General features: G+C 39.2%; 1 long non-coding RNA gene across 4 annotated transcripts in view; it reads left to right on the forward strand.

Moving 5' to 3' along the window:
* LOC103879693 overlaps positions 1 to 20,139 on the forward strand; it is a 388,108-nt gene that overhangs the window by 42,170 nt on the left and 325,799 nt on the right. For 3 of the 4 annotated variants that reach the window (XR_001897354.3, XR_004180057.1, XR_004180056.1), the window contains exon 1: positions 8,270 to 9,861. The exons of the other annotated variant lie outside the window; for it this stretch is intronic. This is a non-coding gene — a long non-coding RNA (uncharacterized LOC103879693). Of the gene's footprint in view, positions 1 to 8,269; positions 9,862 to 20,139 lie in introns of those variants that run through there. 4 annotated transcript variants of the gene reach the window in all.

Below are 20,139 nucleotides of genomic sequence, written 5' to 3' on the forward strand. Positions count from 1 at the left end.
ATGGGACAATGGAAAGAAACTAACTCTTTTCACTAATTTCCACCAAATCTTACCTTTGTTCAAGGACAAAGTCAGTTCCTTCTGGATTCTTTCTGAAGCTAAACTTCCTTCCACCTTCATACAAAGTTCCATTCAGCCAAATCTCAGAATGATTAATTTTACTTTCACAGACCTAGACAATGTTATAATTGGAAGGATTTTTAAAGATCAGAAGTCTCTCATTTTACATATGGAAACAGGAAACTGAGGCGTGGAGAGAATTGATCCATGTAGGCCTTCGTGTTAGATACAATACAATGAAATCACCAGAGAAGATACTGCTTTTCATGTGTCGTAGATCTGGATACAGGCTGTAGACATCAGACTTGCAGACATCAAATAATTTACTCCATGTTACATGAAGAAATAGAGCTGGGGTCATTTGGTTGTAAAATGTGTGCATGTGGATTTGCATACATCTAGTCCTTTCTCAAAAAAGGAGCTCCTAGTTTCTGGTCCTAGAGCTAGAACTGCCTTTGCAGTAGGCCTGGAAAAATTTATAGAAGTCAAAAAACTCTCTGATTCAGAGGATTCTGAGAAAAGTTAATGTCATAATATTATGATGTAGAAGCCAGAGTGTGGGCATCTCCATCCTAGCTCTGAAACAGAAATTATGAACAAGGTTAATATAAGAAAGAGGAAAACCCCTTCTCCCATTGCAACGTTTCAAAATTTCCTTCCAGTTTCAACCACTCAGTGTGCTATATTATGAGAACTTAACTCAGGGATAGTTGCACTGGGGAGTTCTTCATAAACAGTGGGAGAGTGGGGCTTTTCTAGACTTTTTGGCACAATTATAGGCACTTAAGGCTTCACTCTCATGTCCAACATCTATAGTCTTGGCAGATATCAAAATGCATTACAGATTTATAATATATCAACTGTGTTGGAGGGGGGCATAAATGAAAGCAAAACATTCCAAAAGAAGGGAAAATTGCAGGTTATAAGTAGGTGTCTCTGTTTAATAGATTAAAAAAAAAAAACAAAACACTGGCAGAATGTGACAGAAACTACTAATTAAACTGACTTTGATTCCAGATCCCTGATGTTTGAGCAGGGACCTCAGAACTCTCCTAAATCCCACTGCAGCCACTTCATTTAACATTTTACACTGTTCAGGTAATCCCATTAGAGCAAATGGTTTGGAAAAAAACAAAAACAACAACAACAAGAAACCCAGAAAACAGCAAAGATAATTTTTGAATAATGAAACGATCTCTAAGTGTCAATTCCATTGGTTCATGGATTCATAGGTTCAATATTAATTAATTAATTAAGTTATTTGAGACATTATCAAAAAACTAAATTGTTGAGATAGCTTCTTAGAGTTCTTACGACTAGACTTATATTGGCCAGGAGATTTAATCATTGACTCCCTGTATGCCTGATTCCGTGTTACTCACATACTAGGAGTTTGGGCCATTTTGTGGTTGATACAAATGTCATGCGATAAAGGGTTCTTACTGTCACATAAGAAGACTGTTCCAAACAACTGATGTCATCTTTTTGGGTTGGTGGTATTTGAGCTGTGATGCCTATGCAGAGTGCAAAGTGAGACGCAGAGCTTTCACAAGTCTGACATATGTTTGCTCTGACAACTCTGACATAAACCAGCAATACGTCCTTGGAGTGCCTGAGGTTTATGTACCCGTTAAGAGAGGAATACTAGCTTATTTCTTTTTTAAAAAAATATTTATTTATTTCACCATAGTAATATATGCAACTATTTTAAGAAGTAAAACAGTTTCAAAATCTGCCCCCAATTTTTCTCACCAGAAGCAAACATGACTCTTAGACTCTCTTTTCGTGCTCTAATATTTTCTTTCTAAATAATAAGTGTGGAAAACTATATTTTTCAATAAGATCTCCATCTCATGTGCTCTTTTGCAATGTAACACTGATGCTCCTCCCACTGAGGTGTGGTGTCTGTTTCTTCTCCCTGAATCAAGGTGGGCCTGTGATTATGGTGAAGTGACACTTGGTGACTTCAGTAACTAGGAACCATAAAAAATGGTTCAGCTTCCACATGAGCCTCCTGGGGCAATTGCCTTCAGAGTCCTGAGCTATCATGTAAGAGGTCTGAAGCTGCTATACTATACAGTAATTCACGCAGTGTAGAGAAGTCACTTGTAGGTGCTTCAGCCAACCATCCCAGTTGAGGTCCTGGCTAATTGGCAGAACCACTTCCATACAGGTGAGATAATAATAAAATGATGACTATTGTACTAAACTGTTGAATTTTGGAGTAATTTTTATATTAATAAATAACTGAACACATTCATGTACATGGCAATCTTCTATTTCATTAATTTTAGATATACTCTATTATGTATTTTTTAATAGTACTTGATCATAAAACTCTCTTATGCTTCCTCTCCCTATACTTCTGATATAGTATTATATTATACATTTTTGTTAATCATTGCATTTGCATCCTTATGTCTATAGTGCACTTTGGTTGTTCCTTTTCATATTCTTGTATACCTTAAGTGATTAATTAGTAACTTCCTTGATTTTTAATCTGGTTAGTTTTCTTTGTATTAAATTTTTTTTTTCTCTCATTTCAATAGTCTTCAGTACAACTTTTCATTAAGTTAACTATAGAAGGTAATCTAACAATTTTTTTTTTTTTTTTCTGCAGTCATCCTACCTGGAAACTTCCATTTTCCTTTTATTTTGGCTTGTTGTTTTCTAGGAAATTATTTCCAGCCCTCATCCTGAGACTTTCTGCTATCATTTTGGAAACCTCTTTGATGTTTAGCAAGTGTAGAGTCCCTATTTCTCAGATATCATGCTTTCTTCTTACTTGGTTTAATTTTTTATTTTGGTGGAACACATCTTTCATGTTAAAAAAAAAAAATATATATATATATATACACCCCCCACAGCAGAAGACCTGACAATAATAGCCCTGAATAAGCCTGTCTCTGCAGTCCAGGTTGGAATAGGTACATAAAAATTTTGGGGCCCAGCGCAGTGGCTCATGCCTGTAATCCCAGCACTTTGGGAGGCTGAGGTGGGTGGATCAAGAGATCAGGAGATCTAGACCATCCTAGCTAACACGGTGAAACCCAGACTCTATTAAAAACACAAAAAATTAGCCAGGCATGGTGGCGGGCGCCTGTAGTCCCAGCTACTCAGGAGGCTGAGGCAGGAGAATGGCGTGAATCTGGGAGGCTGAGCTTGCAGTGAGCCGAGATCGTGCCACTGCACTCCAGCCTGGGCAACGTAGCAAGACTCCATCTCAAACAAAAACAAAAAAACAAAACAAAACAAAAATTGGGGGGAGCTTTCATACCTGAAAATATCTTTTTAGAACTTGGCACTTGAAAAATTAAGGTTTCTTCACAACAACTTTGCCTAAGTTTGAATGGTAATTTTCAGCTTTTGGGCAATTCTGTGAACTGCTTGCTGTAAGTAGGCACATGCATTTCTGGGAACAAGCTTGACTTGTATAAGGTAAGTAAAAAAAAAAAAAAAAAAAAAAAGTGACAGGCACCTAATACGGAGCCTGAAAAGAGTACAACTACTTTCTAGACTAGGGACAGGGAAAGTAGATAAATATATTTGTAGGAATTGTAAGTGAAATAAAATTGCAGAAATTGAAGAAACTCAAACCCTTGTACATTACTGGTGGGAAAGCAAAATGATTCAGCCACTGTGAAACACAGTTTGGCAGTTTCTGAAAAAGTAAAGCATAAAAACACCAGGTGACTCAGGAATTTCACCCATGGGTATATTGAAAAGAATTGCAAGCAGATATTCTAATAAATATTATACAGAAATATTTATGTCTGCACTACTCACAATACAACCCATGTTCATCAATAAACAAATGGATAAATAACATGTGGTATATCCATATAATGGAATATTATTTAACTATAAAAGAGAATGAAACACTGACCTGCTACAAAGTGAATGAACCTTGAAAACGATTATCTAAGTAAAAGAAACCAGACACAAAAGGTTACATGTGGTATGATTCTATTTATGTGAAATATACAGACTACATAAATTGATAGGAGCAGAAAGCAAATTGGTGGTTGCCAGAGGTGGGGAAAGGGGGGAATGGGGTATGACTACTTAATGCGTATGGAGTTTTAGGGTGATGAAAACGTCCCGAAACTAGATGGTGGTGGTTGCAGAACATTGTGAATGCATGAAGTTCTACTCAATTATTCACTTTAAAATGGTTTATACTATATAAATTTCACAAGCTTAACTCAAACAAGTGAAGTAGAAAGAGGAGTTACTGGACTGGCTGTAATAATGAGCCTATAAGAAGTATCACTACTTTCTTTTTGTGTGTGTGAGACGGAGTCTCACTCAGTAGCCAGGCTGGAGCACAGTGGCGTGATCGCGGCTCACTGCAACCTCCGCCTCCCAGGTTCAAGCGATTCTCCTGCCTCGGCCTCCCGAGTAGCTGGGACTACAGGCGCGTCCCTCCATGCCCAGGTAATTTTTTGTTTTTTGGTTTTTTTTTTTTTTTTGAGACGGAGTCTCGCTCTGTTGCCCAAGCTGGAGTACAATGGCTCGATCTGAGCTCACTGCAAGCTCCGCCTCCCGGGTTCAAGCGATTCTCCTGCCTCAGCCTCCCGAGTAGCTGGGATTACAGGAGCCCGCCACCGCGCCCGGCTAACTACTTGTATTTTTTAGTAGAGACCGGGTTTCACCATGTTAGCCAGGATGGTCCCGATCTCCTGACCTCATGATCTGCCCACCTGGGCCTCCCAAAGTTCTGGGATTACAGGCGTGAGCCACTGTGCCCAGCTATTTTTTGTATTTTTTAGTAGAGACGGGGTTTTGCCATGTTGGCCAGATGGTCTTGATCTCTTGACCTCGTGATCTGCCTGCCTCGGCCTTCCAAAGTGCTGGGATTACAGGCGTGAGCTGCTGTGCCGGGCCAAGAAGTATTACTACTTTCTAGGCTGGCTGGGAAAGCAAAAAATATATATATTTGTAAGATTTGTGTGTGAAAGAGAAAAAGTGAGCAATGGCATGTATATAAATGAAATGTCTATTTTGACCTTCTAGAAAATTACCTTCCTTATGTAATGCTTTTTAGATAATATGATGTTTTGGATATGAGAACATTCTAGAGAGATGAGTTCTGGCTAGATAAATTGTTCCTGAGCCACACACATATGTTTTGTGATAATAATCTAAACATTTGTGATCAAATGAGAATACAGAGAAGACAGATATTTAAAAATACTAAGTACAAGGCAATGTTCAAGAATTTCTACCTCTAAAGTTATGTTTGCCAAATAATTTCCTTAAAAAAACTATAATTAAAAAAATTAAAAAGAGATAAACAAATGACAAAGTGAGTGAGAACCTCATCTTAGAGGGCCTCCCTTTGGCCAGCCTGATGCGTCTCCACCTCACGGAGTGCATTTATGTGCACAAGAGTGAGTGCTGCTCTTCTAGAAACATGCTCTGAGTAAGCGCTTGCGGAGAAACCCAGCCCAGCCAGCAACAGAGCTGTTATGAAGCTGTAGCCCTAGAGCCTCCCAGTTTTATTTTATTGTTTCTGGGATGCAAGTGCTGTGGAGTTCTTAGGCAACTCTCTTTCCAAGCAATTAAGTCCCCCATCTCAGAAGCCACAGAAAGGAAGTAAATACGAAGGGGGAGGAGGCAGCTTGGTGGGGGCTTTCAGGTTATTTATTACTTTAATAAATCTGGGCTCCTCCCAGCCCGCCTCAGATTCTTGTTTCTGTCAAGCTCCTGAGGACAAACGATTGCTTAATCGTAGGGTTTGTGGGCCGAGGTGGGCGCCAAGCACAGTTTATTGTGCAGGAAAAACTGTTAAGTAAGACGATGTGATAGTGCCCTGCCAATAAGTCATTAAACAGAAATTAAAAGCAGAAAACTTCCCAGTACCTTCTCTGTCACTTGTATTAACCTCTTAAAGGCAGAGTCAATTGTGTTTGGAGCTGAGGATAAAAGGTAGGCCCAGGGAGAAGGTTCTATCAGTGAAGAAGGAGAGTAGAAGAGGCTGACTGGCTTTAGAATCATCCAGTGTCCTGCATTCACAAGGGCATAGCCCCTAACCAGTTCAATCTGACAACAGCTGCTCTGCCTGAGAATGGGAGGTTGCCAAACTCCTGGCTACAGGTTCATCTGTTATCTTACTTGAACTTTATTATTTTTTCATTATTATTATTATTATTTTTATTTTTTTTTTATTATTTAAGTTCTGAAGTACGTGTGCTGGATGTGCAGGTTTGTTACATAGGTAAACATATGCTTTATTACATCCTTGAGATGTATGGGGTACATTACTAACCACCACATGAGAAGGCAGCTGGAGCCATGACACTTCGTTAGGTTCCCGTCAGGTGAAAGCTGGGCTAGCCTGGAATATGGGCCACGCTGATCCCAGCTGCTGTGTTTCACGGGGAGCAGAAAACTGTGACCTCAGGGAATCGGTCTCAAACTTGAGCTTGAGTTTGTCCAGACAGTGTGATATTCTCTGCTGGACCAGATTACTGTTTCTCCCCTCCAGGTTGAAGGAATAAAGTAATCGAACAACTTTGAATAAAGGCCAGTCACCTGATCATTACTTCTAACTGTGACAAAGAAATCCAGAACAAGTGAACAACAAGGGAATGGAAATTTCAACTTGCCTTAACTTTCAGTTCTACTGAATTATTCTATCTTTGCCTAATCCTTCCTAGTACCCACTCTTTTAACCTCATCTTTCTCTCCTTCACTCTCTCTCTCCCCTCCACTTAATAAACTTTTAGAGAAGTTTCAGGTTCACAGAAAAATTGAGTGGCAGGTATGGAGATTTTCTATATGCCCTTATCCCACAACTGCACATCAACATCCTTCACCAGAGTGGTACGTTTGTTACGATTGATGAACCTACACTGACATATCATTATCACTAAAGGCCATTGTTTACATGAGGGTTCACTCCTGGTGTAGTACATTCTATCGCTTTGAAGTGTAGAGAGGCAATAGTTTACCTCCACTCTCTTAGGGTCTTTGGCTGGGTATGAAAATGAAATAGACATGATATATTAATAGGAGAAAAGCATACAGATGTGTACACATACATGGGAGCCCCCAAAGAAAAATGAAGCCCTAAAGACGTGGCAAAACTGCAATGCTTACATAGTAGTTTGGACACAGTGGCGACTGTGGAACAGTGACTGAAATATATGGGGAGGCCAAAGGAAGAAAAGAGTTATTTTAACAAAGTCTATTTGTACAGATTATTTTTTTCAGTCTTGACTTCCCGTCTCTGGAGACAAGCATGCTGCTGCTGCTTTTTATTATTTATTTATTTTTTTGCTGCAAGAAGGGCATCCTTCACATAAGAATTTGCTCCTATCTCTAGTGATAAGGATGTTTTTTTCTCCTGATACAGGGAGGGCAGAGTGAACTTCCTGTGTCTACTGTTATTCAGGTGTCTTTAGTTTAAAATAACTCTAAGTGGCATATTTTAAGACGATATATCCTGCCACCCTTCAAGACAAATATATGATGACTCCATATCCACCACTATAGTATTACACAAAATAGTTTCAATACTCTAAAAAGCCTCTGTGGTCCACCTGTTCATCTCTGCTACCCCCAAACTCTGGCAGTCACTGATCTTTTTATTCTCTCTATAGTTTCATTTTTTTTTTCCAGAATGTCATATAGTTGGAATCATATGGTAAGTAGCCTTTTTAGATTGCTTCTTTTACTTAGTAATATGCATTTAACTTTCTTCCATGTCTTTCCACAGCTTGATAGCCCGTTTGTTTTTATTTTATTTAACTTGTACTTTAGTTTCAGGGGTCCATGTGCAGGTTTGTTATATAGATAAACTTGTGTTATGGAAGTTTGTTGTAAAATTATTTTTCTCACCCAGGTACTAGTTACTTTTTTTGTGATTCTCTTCCTCTTCCCATCCTCTACCTTCAAGTAGGCACCAGTGTGTGTTGTTCCTTCTTTGTGTCCATGTGTTCTCATCATTTAGTAGCTACTTAAAAGTGAGAACTTTACTAAAGTTGTTTATCAGCTAAAGGAGCTTTGGGCTGAGACTGTGGGGTTTTTTAGATAAATAATCATGTCATCAGCAAACAGGGACAGTTTGACTTTCTCTCTTCCTATTTGGATGCACTTTATTTCTTTCTGTTCAGGACTTCCAATACTATGTAGAATAAGAGTGGTGAGAAAGGGCAGACTTGTGTTGTGCCAGTTTTCAAAGGGAATGCTTCCAGCTTTTGCCTATTAAGTATGAAGTTAGCTCATTTCTTTTTAGTGCTAAATAATATTCTACTGTCTGGATGTACCACAGTTTATTCAGTCCCCTACAGAAAGGACATCTTTGTCACTTCCAAGTTTTGGCAGTTTTGAATAAGGCTGCTATAAATATTCCTGTGCAGGTTTTTTTGGTAGACATATGTTTTCAACTCCTTTGGGTGAATATGAAGGAGCACAATTGCAGGATCATATGGTACTATAGACGGAAAGTTTGTCCACAGAACAAAAAATTCAATTCATGTGTTGAAGCACTAATTTGTGTGATGGTTTTTGAAGGTGGGGTTTTGAGGAGGTAATTAGATCATGAGGGAGCATCCTCATGCAGATGGCATACATCAGAAATGATCTCTCTCTCTCTGCCATGTGAGAGTACTTTAAAAAGGCAAAGGTCTGCGAATGAGGAGGAGGGCTCCCACCAGGAACCCAAGCATGCAGGCACCCTGATCATGTAATTCCAGCCTCCAGAACTTTGAGAAACGTATGTTTGTTGTCCAAGCCACCAGTCTGTGGTATTCTGTTACAGCAGCCCAAAACTGCTTAAAACGTATGGCAAGGTTCATTTCATAAGAAACTGCCACAAAATGTCCTCCAAAGTGACTGTACCATTTTGCATTTCTACCAACAGTGAGTAAGAGTTCCTGTTGCCCCACATTCTCCCCAGCATTTGGTGTTGTCAGTATTCTGGATTTTGGCTATTCTAACAGCTCTGTAGTGGTATCTCATTGTTGGCTCATCTCTTTTAAAATCTCTATATGTTGCTTCTTCCTTGTCCCTCTTTCTTGATAGTTTGTGATGTTTTCTGATTCCTCCTGTCTCAGCCACTCCTTTTCCTGGTTTCTCCTACTCTTCATTTTTGTTCCTTTGATTCCTGTCTGATAATCTACTCATAGTTTTCTTTCCTGTCTTTCACTTCTTTGCCTTTTCCTACATTTCCTCCTTCTTTCATTCCAGTTGGCATAAGCATGAATATAAGAGTAATATATATTTTCAGTATATATTGGTTGTATTGAATACATTAGTTCTTAATTAAAAACAGCAAGTGCTGTCCATTTTAGATTTTTCTCAGGTAAATAGCACCAAATAAATCAAATTTCTTTTCATATGTAGCTCTTTATTTTTTTCAATGGGTTCAGTAAATCTCAAAAGTGATTTTCTACCACATTGTTAGTCTGCTAGTAACCTACCCACAATAATTTTTAGTAATGAAAACAAATGATTCTCAACATATTTCTGATTGTGTAAAAGATTATATACTCAATACTGTATTTCTCAGATTGAAACTGAATCCTATTTTCTCCATTCAGTCTACAGCTAAGAGTGTTGTTTTTCTCCTAATTAATGTACCTAAGTGAAGGACTGAATAATGACCTTTCCATTCTAACTCTTTCTTTTGTTTTATTGATTTTTGTTTTCATGTTTGTTCTCTGCCTATGTTCTACCATTGTCCAGGAAAATTATCCAAAGTTTAAAAAAAAAGGGAGAATCATTCTGTATGCCCTTTCAATGTCATCCTAGAGGATTTTACAACAAATCCACCCAACAAATCTCTTGAGGAAGGTAACTTTGTTTGGCTTATTATTTATTTGATTAGGGCTCACGTTCTGCAAAGTTTGATGCTGGATTATAGAAGATTGATATATTGCAAATAATTTTTATTGGGTAAAAAAGATACCTCCAAATACTGTGGTTTTATTGCCTGAGAAGACATTGCCAGTTTTCAATCTATGTTTGCAATCTTATTTTTTTCCCCACTAACATATATCATTTTCTCACATCCTTCATCACATCAGCTTTGTCATAATGCTGATTCCTTCATTAAAGGACTAAGTACATCTTTGACTCATCTGTCTACTCACATGACAGTTAATTTTTTTTAAGTCCTGATATATTCAAGTTTAGCTCAAGTGACACCTCATTCAGGGGCCTTCACGTATTACTTCTGCAACGATTATCTCGCTTTTCATGAGGTTTGTGCAGTTGATTTAAGTGAGTTACTATCTCTATATTTACAAACAGTGTACTATTTTAGAGACAGAACCTATGTTGTGTATTTCCTCTATACTTCATTCTCAGCTATCCATGGAAACAGGGACAGGCTCCTTAAAAGTGTATTGGATTGAATAGAATTGTACTGAATCTGTCTCCATTGTCTTCAGCCTTAGGCTGCTAACAATAACTGCATGGAAAGAAAGCTTTTGCTCTCACAGAATTTTAGTTATTCTAGATCTTTTTTATCATCTCTTGGGAGTATTTATATTGGCTGGTGTTTGTTCTTATCACAGTCTATCTCTTCCCAGTTTTGGAGACTTCCCAGGAATCTCTTGGTAAGCAGAAGAACATATCTGAATCAGATAGCTCATGCTAGTCAAATAGCATCCAGGTTCCACGCTGCAGTATTGGACTAAAGCTTACTGCATCATTCCATCCTCATCTATGAGTTTTATCCACACTGAGCTTGGTGCTGCTTGAGAATTATATCTATAAAATATAACATTTATGCCCTTCTTTTTTGTTTTCATATGCTGAAATTAATGTGTCATTGTGAAGATTCTGAACAGATGGGGAAAGGTCAAGGTTTCTTTGTTGCTAAGTGTGTTTCCATGGCTACGGCAATATGTGTGCATTATCACAAAGCATCATTTGTTTGGCTGCCAGTGGCTCATTAGAGGAAGGAGGAGCTCCACCTTGATGGTTCTGGGTACTTTATTTCTGTTTTACTTTTCTTCCTGTTATGAGAACCCTAGTGATAGGTTGGAACACAAATAAACCTGGTGGCTGTAGGTGGAGAATACTCACAACAGGTCCACACTTGCATATAAATGACCCAAACAATTTAATTGGAATAGCAGAGTCCAGATTGAATAAGCTTTGAGTAAAATGAAGCAGTATCTAAACAACCATATATCTGGGTTCTGCTTTTCTCAGGGGCTCCACTTTGTGTAGTATCTGCCCATCCTGTTCTACTTCCTGGTACTTTGCAACCAGTATCCAGGGAATCCTTATCTCATTTTACCTGTTGTTTTTGTTCTGTCTCAGGTGATCTTGCTCTAAGGCATTTCTGAGACTGCAGCATAGAGCATGTAAAAGAGAATACTTTGGATCAGGCAGTATTAGGACTGGGAGAATTGACCAAGTTAATCCCTAAATACGTGGCCTATAGTGCAAATGCTTGGATACAAATATGTGGCAAATTGAGATTTAATTCAAGCAGAATCCAAGATATTCTGATGGGGTAAAATACAACAGTGAGTGTCTTTGACCAGTAGGGATGCTGGAAGTCAAACCCATGTCAGGTTGTCGGTCTGGTTTTGAGCAGGGCCCTAAGTCAGTAGCTGTAGATTTGTGGGAAAGATCAAATTCCTAGAGACAACTTACAAGGTGGGGTTTAAAAGACCTTCTCCAAGGGAGACTGAATTTCAAATCAATGTTTTGACCCCAAGAAGCACATGAGATGGGACAATGCCATGGATAGCATTTCAGACTTAACAGCAAGGGGAATTTCCAATTCCTCTAGCCAGTGGGTCCATGCTTGCGGATTTGCTGTTCACTTTAGCAAAGTGTTGCTCACCTTGACAAGGACTCATTTTAGACCTATCACAGGCCTGGGATTTATTTGTTCTGTATTTCCAGCATCTAGCACTGGGGCTCTTTTATAGCAGGGTTCAGTGAACATTTGTCAGTGAATGTTTGATCTGAGCAGGGTTCAGTGAATATTTGTCATGGAATGTGTGCCTGATGGATGAAGGATTTGTACTTCTCCCTATGAGAGAGTAGAAGAGCCATAAACTGAGAGCTTCTGTCACTTCTGTCAGGTGCAGATCCTTGCTGTGTATCCTGGTCTCTTTTGAGGATTACTGATAGTTTCTAGAGTATAATTCTGGAGTCACAAGAGGAGTCTTAGAGTCACAAGAATGGGGCTATTTTCCTTTATCTACCACTGTCCTCCCCACTTTGTGTTGCTGTAACAAAATATCTGAGACTGGGAAATTTATAAATAACAGAAATGTATTCCTCACAGTTATGGAGACTAAAAAGTCAAAGATCATATTGCCAGTGGATTCAGTATACGGTGAGGGCTGCTCTTTGCTTCCAATATGGCGCCTTGTTGTTGTATCCTCACATGGCAGAAGGCAGAAAAAGGAGCTAGCTAGTTCCCTTGAACCATTTTATAAAGGCACTAATGCATTCATGAGGATAGAGGCCTCATGACTTAATCACCTTCTAAGGGCCCTACCTTTTAATATTATTGACTTGGAGATTAAGTTTCTATCATATGAGTCTTTGGAAGGGCACGTCCATTTCAAACCATAACAACCGCTAATACTGCATAATGTAGGACAGGTGTCTGTCTTCTCTGGGCCTCAGTCTTCTCATTGGTCCAATTCAGGGCTAGGCTTAATGGTCAGCCTTCCATGCTTAATCACTGTAATGATGATCTTTTCCATGTATGCTGAAGCATAAACAGCAGAAAATTGCTTAATAACAGAATTTCTATATGAAATAAATTTTTCCCCCAAAATGATGAATTAGAGACTTTTAATATGCCCCAGCCACTTGGAAATAGCAAGACAGTGTGCAAAGATAAACTTTGCGAGATTTGATTAAAGAAGGAAAATGGGAATCCACTGGAATTCTGAAGGACACCCCAGATCCTGGGGAGGAGAATGCAGGCAAACAGCCCCAGTGATGCTATCTGGCTGAGAAAAGTGAGCAAAATCTCAGTATGTGAGAGTTAGAGAGCCTCTTTTATGATTCAGCTTTCCACTGGGGATCTAAGCAACTTAGGTCAAGGGATACCATTATGTTTCTGCCAAGCCCTGAAACTAACTTGGAAACAGCCTTGGAAAAGTTGTAGGAGAAAGACACTGGGAAAAATTGCAGGCATGTTCCCAAGTCTGGAAACAAGAGCAGGAAAGTGTTTTAAATCTGGGCACATACAAAATCAGCCATTCTTTGGTGACCTGGCAGCATGGCCATGCATGAATTTTAGTCTTAGGTCAGAGATTGGGGCACCTTCTCTGCAGCTGGGTAGGCACCTCCACAGTCAGAACTGTGGAACGTATCTCACAGTAGGCAGTGGAATTGTGCCCTCCCCTGTTGCAGGCCTGGGGTGGGAGGAGAGCTGCTACAGCTGCATTTTCTCCTGGACAATGAGACTTGCAGCCAGGACCAGCTTGGCATCATGGAACTGGTCTGTGTGTGCCATTGCTGGGTGCCCCAGCCTGCTACCCTAACGCAGTGCAGTGGTCTCCTCTCTGCTCCACAACTAGGCATATGTCCAGGTATCCAGGTTACCCCCTCACCCAGATCAGTAGCATGTGCTTCCTCACTCGTCCTGTGCATAGATCATGGTACAGTGAGGCTGTCTCCACTTCATTCTGTGGCAGATATCTAGGCATTTGGAGCATGCACTCACCTGGATCAGTAACCTAAACTGCCCCCTTCCTTTGCAGAGATTCTGGTGCAAGAGGACCCTCTCTGCTTTATACCCAGGGAGATCCCCAGGCATTCAGACCATCTGCTTGCCTGGTTCAGCAGCCTAAGTCACCTCACCCATACTGTTCAGAGATCTTGCAGCAGGGGGGCCCTTTCCACTCTATGCCCAGGCAGATCTCCAGGCATTTGGAGCACTGGTCGCCTGAAACAGCAGCCTGAGCAGCCCCACATTTTCTTTGCAGTGATGCTGGTGCGGGGTTGGGGGAGGGAGCCCTCTACACTCCATGCACAACAGATTTTCAAGCACTTAGAGTACCTACTTTCCTAGATCAGGGGTTTAGGCTGACCCCCGTTCCTGTGCAGAGAACTTGGGGCAAAGGAGGCCTCCCAGCTTCACATCTAAGCACACCTCTGGGCACTTGGCGACTACCTGCTGGACTCTCCCTTGGTGCTGGTGCTTGTGCCTGCCATTGGTGGACTGGAAGACAGACCTGTCTGGTCCAGCCCTGACCATCTTGTGCCCTACCCCTCTAGGGCTGAAGAGGGAGCTCTGACCACAGTGCACCTCATGAATCAGCCCATTCCCTGAGATAACAGAGAGCTTCTGCCAGTAAACAAGGATTAAGTAGATACCCAGCTGCTTTGGCAACATTTGACTCTTACCCACAAGCTTCATCTTCTGGCTTGTAGGTCCAACTGCACAGCCCAATATAAAACTGCTGAAAGACATTCATAGGGCTATGGAAGCAAAGCAAAAGACCCACCCAGCATTCTCTAATGCAGCAGTCCCCAACCTTTTTGGCACCAGGGACTGGTGGAAGAAAATTTTTCCAAGGATGGTGGCAAGGGAGGGGAGATGGTTTTGGGGTGAAACTGCTCTACCTCAGATCATCTGGCATTAGTTAGATTCTCATGAGGAGAGCACAACCTAAACCCCTCGCGTGCACAGTTCACAATAGGGTTTGTGCTCCTATGAGAATCTAATGCCACTGCTGATCTGCAGGTGGTGGAGCTCAGGCAGTAATGTCTGCGACCTAGCAGCTCACTTCCTGCTTTTCCACCTGGTTCCTAACAGATCATGGCCGGGACCAGTATTTGGGACAGGGGTTGGGGATCCTTGCTCTAAAGTCATATCCTCTGTAGGGAGGGGGGAATGGGAAAAGGAAATAAGAAAAAAATAATATTATAGGGAAAGAAAGAAAAAGAAAAAAATCCTACCTGCACAAAAATAATTACAAAAATCAGAAATGCCAGCATCCCCAGATGAGAAGGAACTAGCACAAAAATTCTGGAACTGTGAAAAATTTTAATGTAGTGACATCACCAAAGGATCACGCTAGTTCTCTAGCAATAATCCACAACCAAAGCAGAAACTCAGACATAACAGATAAAGAATGCAAAGCATGGGTTGGAAAGAAGCTTAATGAGATCAACAACAAGGTTGAAAATCAGCACAAAGAAACTTCTAAAGCAATCCAGGAAATGAAGAGATAAATATCTTCAAAAAACTTAATCAGAGCTTCTGGAACTGAAAAGCTCAAGGAATTTTAAGATAGAATTGAAAGCTTTATTAATAGACTGGACAAAGAAGAAGAAAGAATTTGAGAACTTGAAGACCAGTCTTTTGAAGTAACCCAGACAGACAAAAATAAAGGAAAAATAATTTTGAAAAATAAAGTCTTTGAGAAATATAGGATCATGTAAAGTGACCAAACCTACAAATTATTGACATTCCTGAGAGAAACGGAGAAAAGGGAAACAACCTGAAATACATATTTGAAGGAATAATTCAGAGGTAGATATCCAGATATGAGAAATCCAGACTAAATATGTGAGATGGCATACAAAATGAACATTGTTGAGGCATATAGTTGTCAGACTGTCCAAGGCTAACATTAAAGAAAAAAATCTTAAAGACAGCTAGAGAAAAAAGTCAGACCACATACAAAGGGAACCTCATCAGGCTAACAGTGGATTCCCCAAAAGAAACCTTAGAAGCCAGGAGAGATTGGGGGCCATTTTCAGAATTCTTAAACTCCAAATAAGAATTTCATAGCCTGCCAAACTAGGATTCATAAGCAAAGGAGAAATAAAAGTTCATGCAGACAAGCAAGTGCTAATGGAATTCATTACCACTAGAACAACCTTACATGAGATTCTTTAGGGAGTTCTAAAAATAGAAATGAAAGAATGATACCTGCTACCACAAAAACACCCTTAAATGCATAGCCCACAGACCTTATAAAGCAACCACCCAATAGAAAATAAAAAGCAACCAGCTAACAACTTCACAATAGGATCAAAACCTAATATATCAATATTAACCATGAATGTAAATGGTCTAAATGCCCCACTTAAAAGGCAGAGTGGCAAGTCAGATTAAAAACAAAGCCCATCCATCTACTGTTTCCAAGAGATCCATCTCACACGTAACAACCATAGGCTCAAAGTAAATGGCTGGAGAAAAATCTGTCACACAAATGGAAAATAGAAAAGAACAGAGGTCACTATACTTACATTGGATAAAACAGACATTAAACCTGTAATAGTGAAGAAAGACAAAGAAGGGTGTTACATAATGATAAAGGTTTCAATTAAACAAAAAGACTAAACTATCCTAAATATATATACGCCCAACATTGGAGCATCCAGATTCATAAAACAAGTACTTCAAAACCTATGAAAAGACTTAGACATGTATATTATTAATAATTGTGAGGGACTTCCATACCCCACTGGTAGCATTAGACAGATCATTGAAGCAGAAAACTAACAAATTCTGGACTTATAGAAATCAAAACCAAGAAGATCTCTCAAAACAACAGAATTACATAAAAATTAAAGTACTTGCTCTTGAATGACTCTTGGATAAACAATGAAATTAAGAAAGAAAACAAAAAATTATTTGAAATAAATAAAAACAGAGACACAACATACCAAAACCTCTGGGATGCAGCAAAAAACAGTCTTAAAAGGAAAGTTTATAGCAATAAATGCCTATCTCAAATAGTTAGAAAGATCTCAAATTAGCAATCTAACTTGACACCTAGAGGAACTAGAAAAACAAGACCAAACTAACCCCAAAACACACAGAAGAAAATAAATAACTAAATTAGAGCAGAACTGAATGAAACTGAGAACCCAAAATCCATACAAATAATCAACAAAACCAAAAGTTGGTTTCTGGAAAGGATAAACAAGGTCAGTAGACCACCAACTAGATTAACAGGAAAAAAAAAAAGAGAGAGAGAAGATCTAAATAAGCACAGTCAGAAATGACAAAGATGACATTACAACCAATCCCACAAAAGTACAAATAATTCTCCAGAGACTACGATGAACACTTTTGTGCACCCAAACTAGAAAATCTATAGGAAATGAATAAATTCCTGGAAATACATAATCTCTGAAGATTAAATTAGGAAGAAATTGAAACCCTGAATGGACCAATATTGAGTTGCAAAATTGAATCTGTAATAAGAAACCTACCAAAATAAACAAACAAAAGCCCTGAACCAGATGAATTCACAGCTGAATTCTACCAGACATACAAAGAAGAGCTGGTACCGATTCTAATGAAACTATTCCAAAAAATTGAGGACAAAAGACTCTTCTCTACTTCATTCTATGAAGTCAGCATCACCCTGATACCAAAATCTGGCAAAGACACATGAAAACAGAAAAGAAACCTACAGGTCAACAGACTTGATAAACATAAATGCAAAAATCCTCAACAAAATACTAGCAAAGTGAATCCAGCAGCACATCAAAAAGTTGATTCACCATGATTAAGTAGGCTTAATTATTGAGATGTAAGATTGGTTCAACATATGCAAATCAACAAATGTGATTCATCACATAACCTAAATTAAAAACATAAACAATATGTATTAGTCTGTTCTTGCACTGCTGTAAAGAGCTACCTGAGGCCGGTTGCGCTGTCTCATGCCTGTAATCCTAACACTCTGGGAGGCTGATGTGGGTGGATCACCTGAGGTTAGGAGTTAGAGACCAGCCTGGCCAACATGGTGAAACCCCGTATTTACTAAAAATGCAAAAATTAGCCAGGAGTGGTGGTGCATGCCTGTAATCCCAGCTACTCAAGAGGCTGAGGCAGGAGAATCGCTGAAACTCGGGAGGCAGAGGTTGAAGTGAGTCAAGATTGCACCACTGTACCCCAGCCAGGGTAACCGAGCAAGGCTCTGTCAAAGAAAAAAAAAAAAGAACTAGTTGAGACTGGGTAATTTATGAGGAAAAGAGGTTTAATTTGTTCATGATTTTATGGTTTCATAGGGTGTACAGCAAGCATGGCTGGCGAGGCCTCAGGAAACTTTCAATTATGGTGGAAGGTGAAGGGGAAGTAGCCACATATTACATGGCTGGAAGAGGAGAAAGAGAGGCGGAGGGGGTGGGGGGAAGTGCTGTACATTTAAACAACCAGATCTCATGAGAACTCTATCATGAGAACAGCACTAAACAAGGAAATCTGCCCTCATGATCTAATCACCTCCCATCCGACCCCACCTTCAACATTGAGGATTACAATTCAACATCAGATTTGGGCAGGAACAAAAATTCAAACTATATGACCCTATGATCATCCCAATTAACACAGAAAAAGCTTTTCATTAAATCCAACATCCCTTCATGATAAAAACCCTCAAGAAACTAGGCATTGGAGGAACATCCCTCAAAATAATAAGAGCCATTTATGACAAACCCACAGCCAATATCATACTGAATGGGCAAAAACTGAAAGCATTCTCTTTGAGAACTGGAACAACACAGGGATGCCCATTCTCACCACTCTTACTCAACATATTACAGGAAGTACTATGACTGACCAGAAGGAGGCAGACTGGAGAAAGAAATGAAAGGATCCAAATAAAAAAAGAAGTCAAACAATCTCTCTTCACTGATGATATGGTTCTGTATCTAGAAAACCCTAAAGAATCCTGCAAAAGCCTCCTGGAAATGATATATGACTTCAGTGAAGTTTCAAAATGCAAAATCAATGTACAAAAATCAATAACATTTCTATACAGCAATAATGCTTAAGCTGAGAGCCAAATCAAGACTGCAATTTTATTTCCAATACCCACAAAATATAAAATATCTAGGAATACGTCTAAGGAGGTGAAAGATCTCCACAAGGAGAACTACAAAACCCTGCTGGAAGAAATCATAGATGACACAGACAAATGGAAAAATATTCCATGATCATGGATCAGAAAAGTCAGTATTGTTAAAATCACCATCTGCCCCAAACAATCAACACATTCAACACTATTCCTATTAAACTACCAATGTCATTTTTCATAGAACTAGAAAAAACTAAAATTCATATGGAAACAAAAAGAGTCTGAATGATCATAGCAATTCTAAGCAAAAAGAACAAAACCAGAGGTATCACATTAACTGCCTTCAAGCTATAGCATAAAACTCGAGTAACTAAAATAGCATGGTACTGGTACAAAACACACATAGACCAAAGGAACAGAATAGAGAACACAGAAATAAAGCTGCACACCTACAGCCATCCGATCTTCGACAAAGTCAACAAAAATAAGCAAAAGGACTCCCTATTTGACGAATGGTGATTGGATAATTAGTTGGCTCTATGCAGTAGAATGAAACTGAACCACTACATTTCGCCGTATACAAAAATTAACTCAAGATGGATTAAAGATTTAAATGTAATGCCTCGAACTATAAGAATCCTTGAAAAAACACTAGAAAAAAAAAACATTCTGGACATCAGCCTAGGGAAAGAATTTATGACTAAATTCCTAGAGGCAGTTACAACAAAAACAAACATTGACGAGTAGGACATAATTAAACTAAAGAGCTTCTGCACCTCAAAAGAAACTATCAGTAGAGTAAACAGACCACCTACAGAATGGGAGAAAATATTCACAAATGATGCGTCCAACAAATATTTAATTTCCAGATCTATGAGTCACTTAAACCATCAAGCAAGCAAAAGCATTAAAAATGGGCAAAGATATGAACAGATACTTCTCAAAAGAAGCCATACAAATGTCTAACAAACATATGAAAAAATGTCCAACATCACTAATCATTGAATTAATGCAAATCGAAATTAAAACAAAATATCACCTCATACAAGTTAGAATGGCTACACACAACAGATATTGGAGAGGCTGTGGAGAAAACGGAATGCTTGTACACTGTTGGTGGGAATGTAAATTATTTCTGCTACTGTGGAAAGCAGTTTGGAGATTTCTCAAGGAACTTAAAAGAACTACCATTCAACCCAACAATCCCATTACTGGGAATACATCCAAAAGAAAGTACATTGTTATACCAAAAAGACACATGCACTCATATGTTTGTCACAGGACTCTTCATAGTAGCGAAGACATGGAATCAACCTAC

The sequence above is a fragment of the Papio anubis genome, chromosome 19 (genome assembly GCF_008728515.1).
Source record: "Papio anubis isolate 15944 chromosome 19, Panubis1.0, whole genome shotgun sequence".
In the NCBI taxonomy this organism is placed as follows: domain Eukaryota; kingdom Metazoa; phylum Chordata; class Mammalia; order Primates; family Cercopithecidae; genus Papio; species Papio anubis.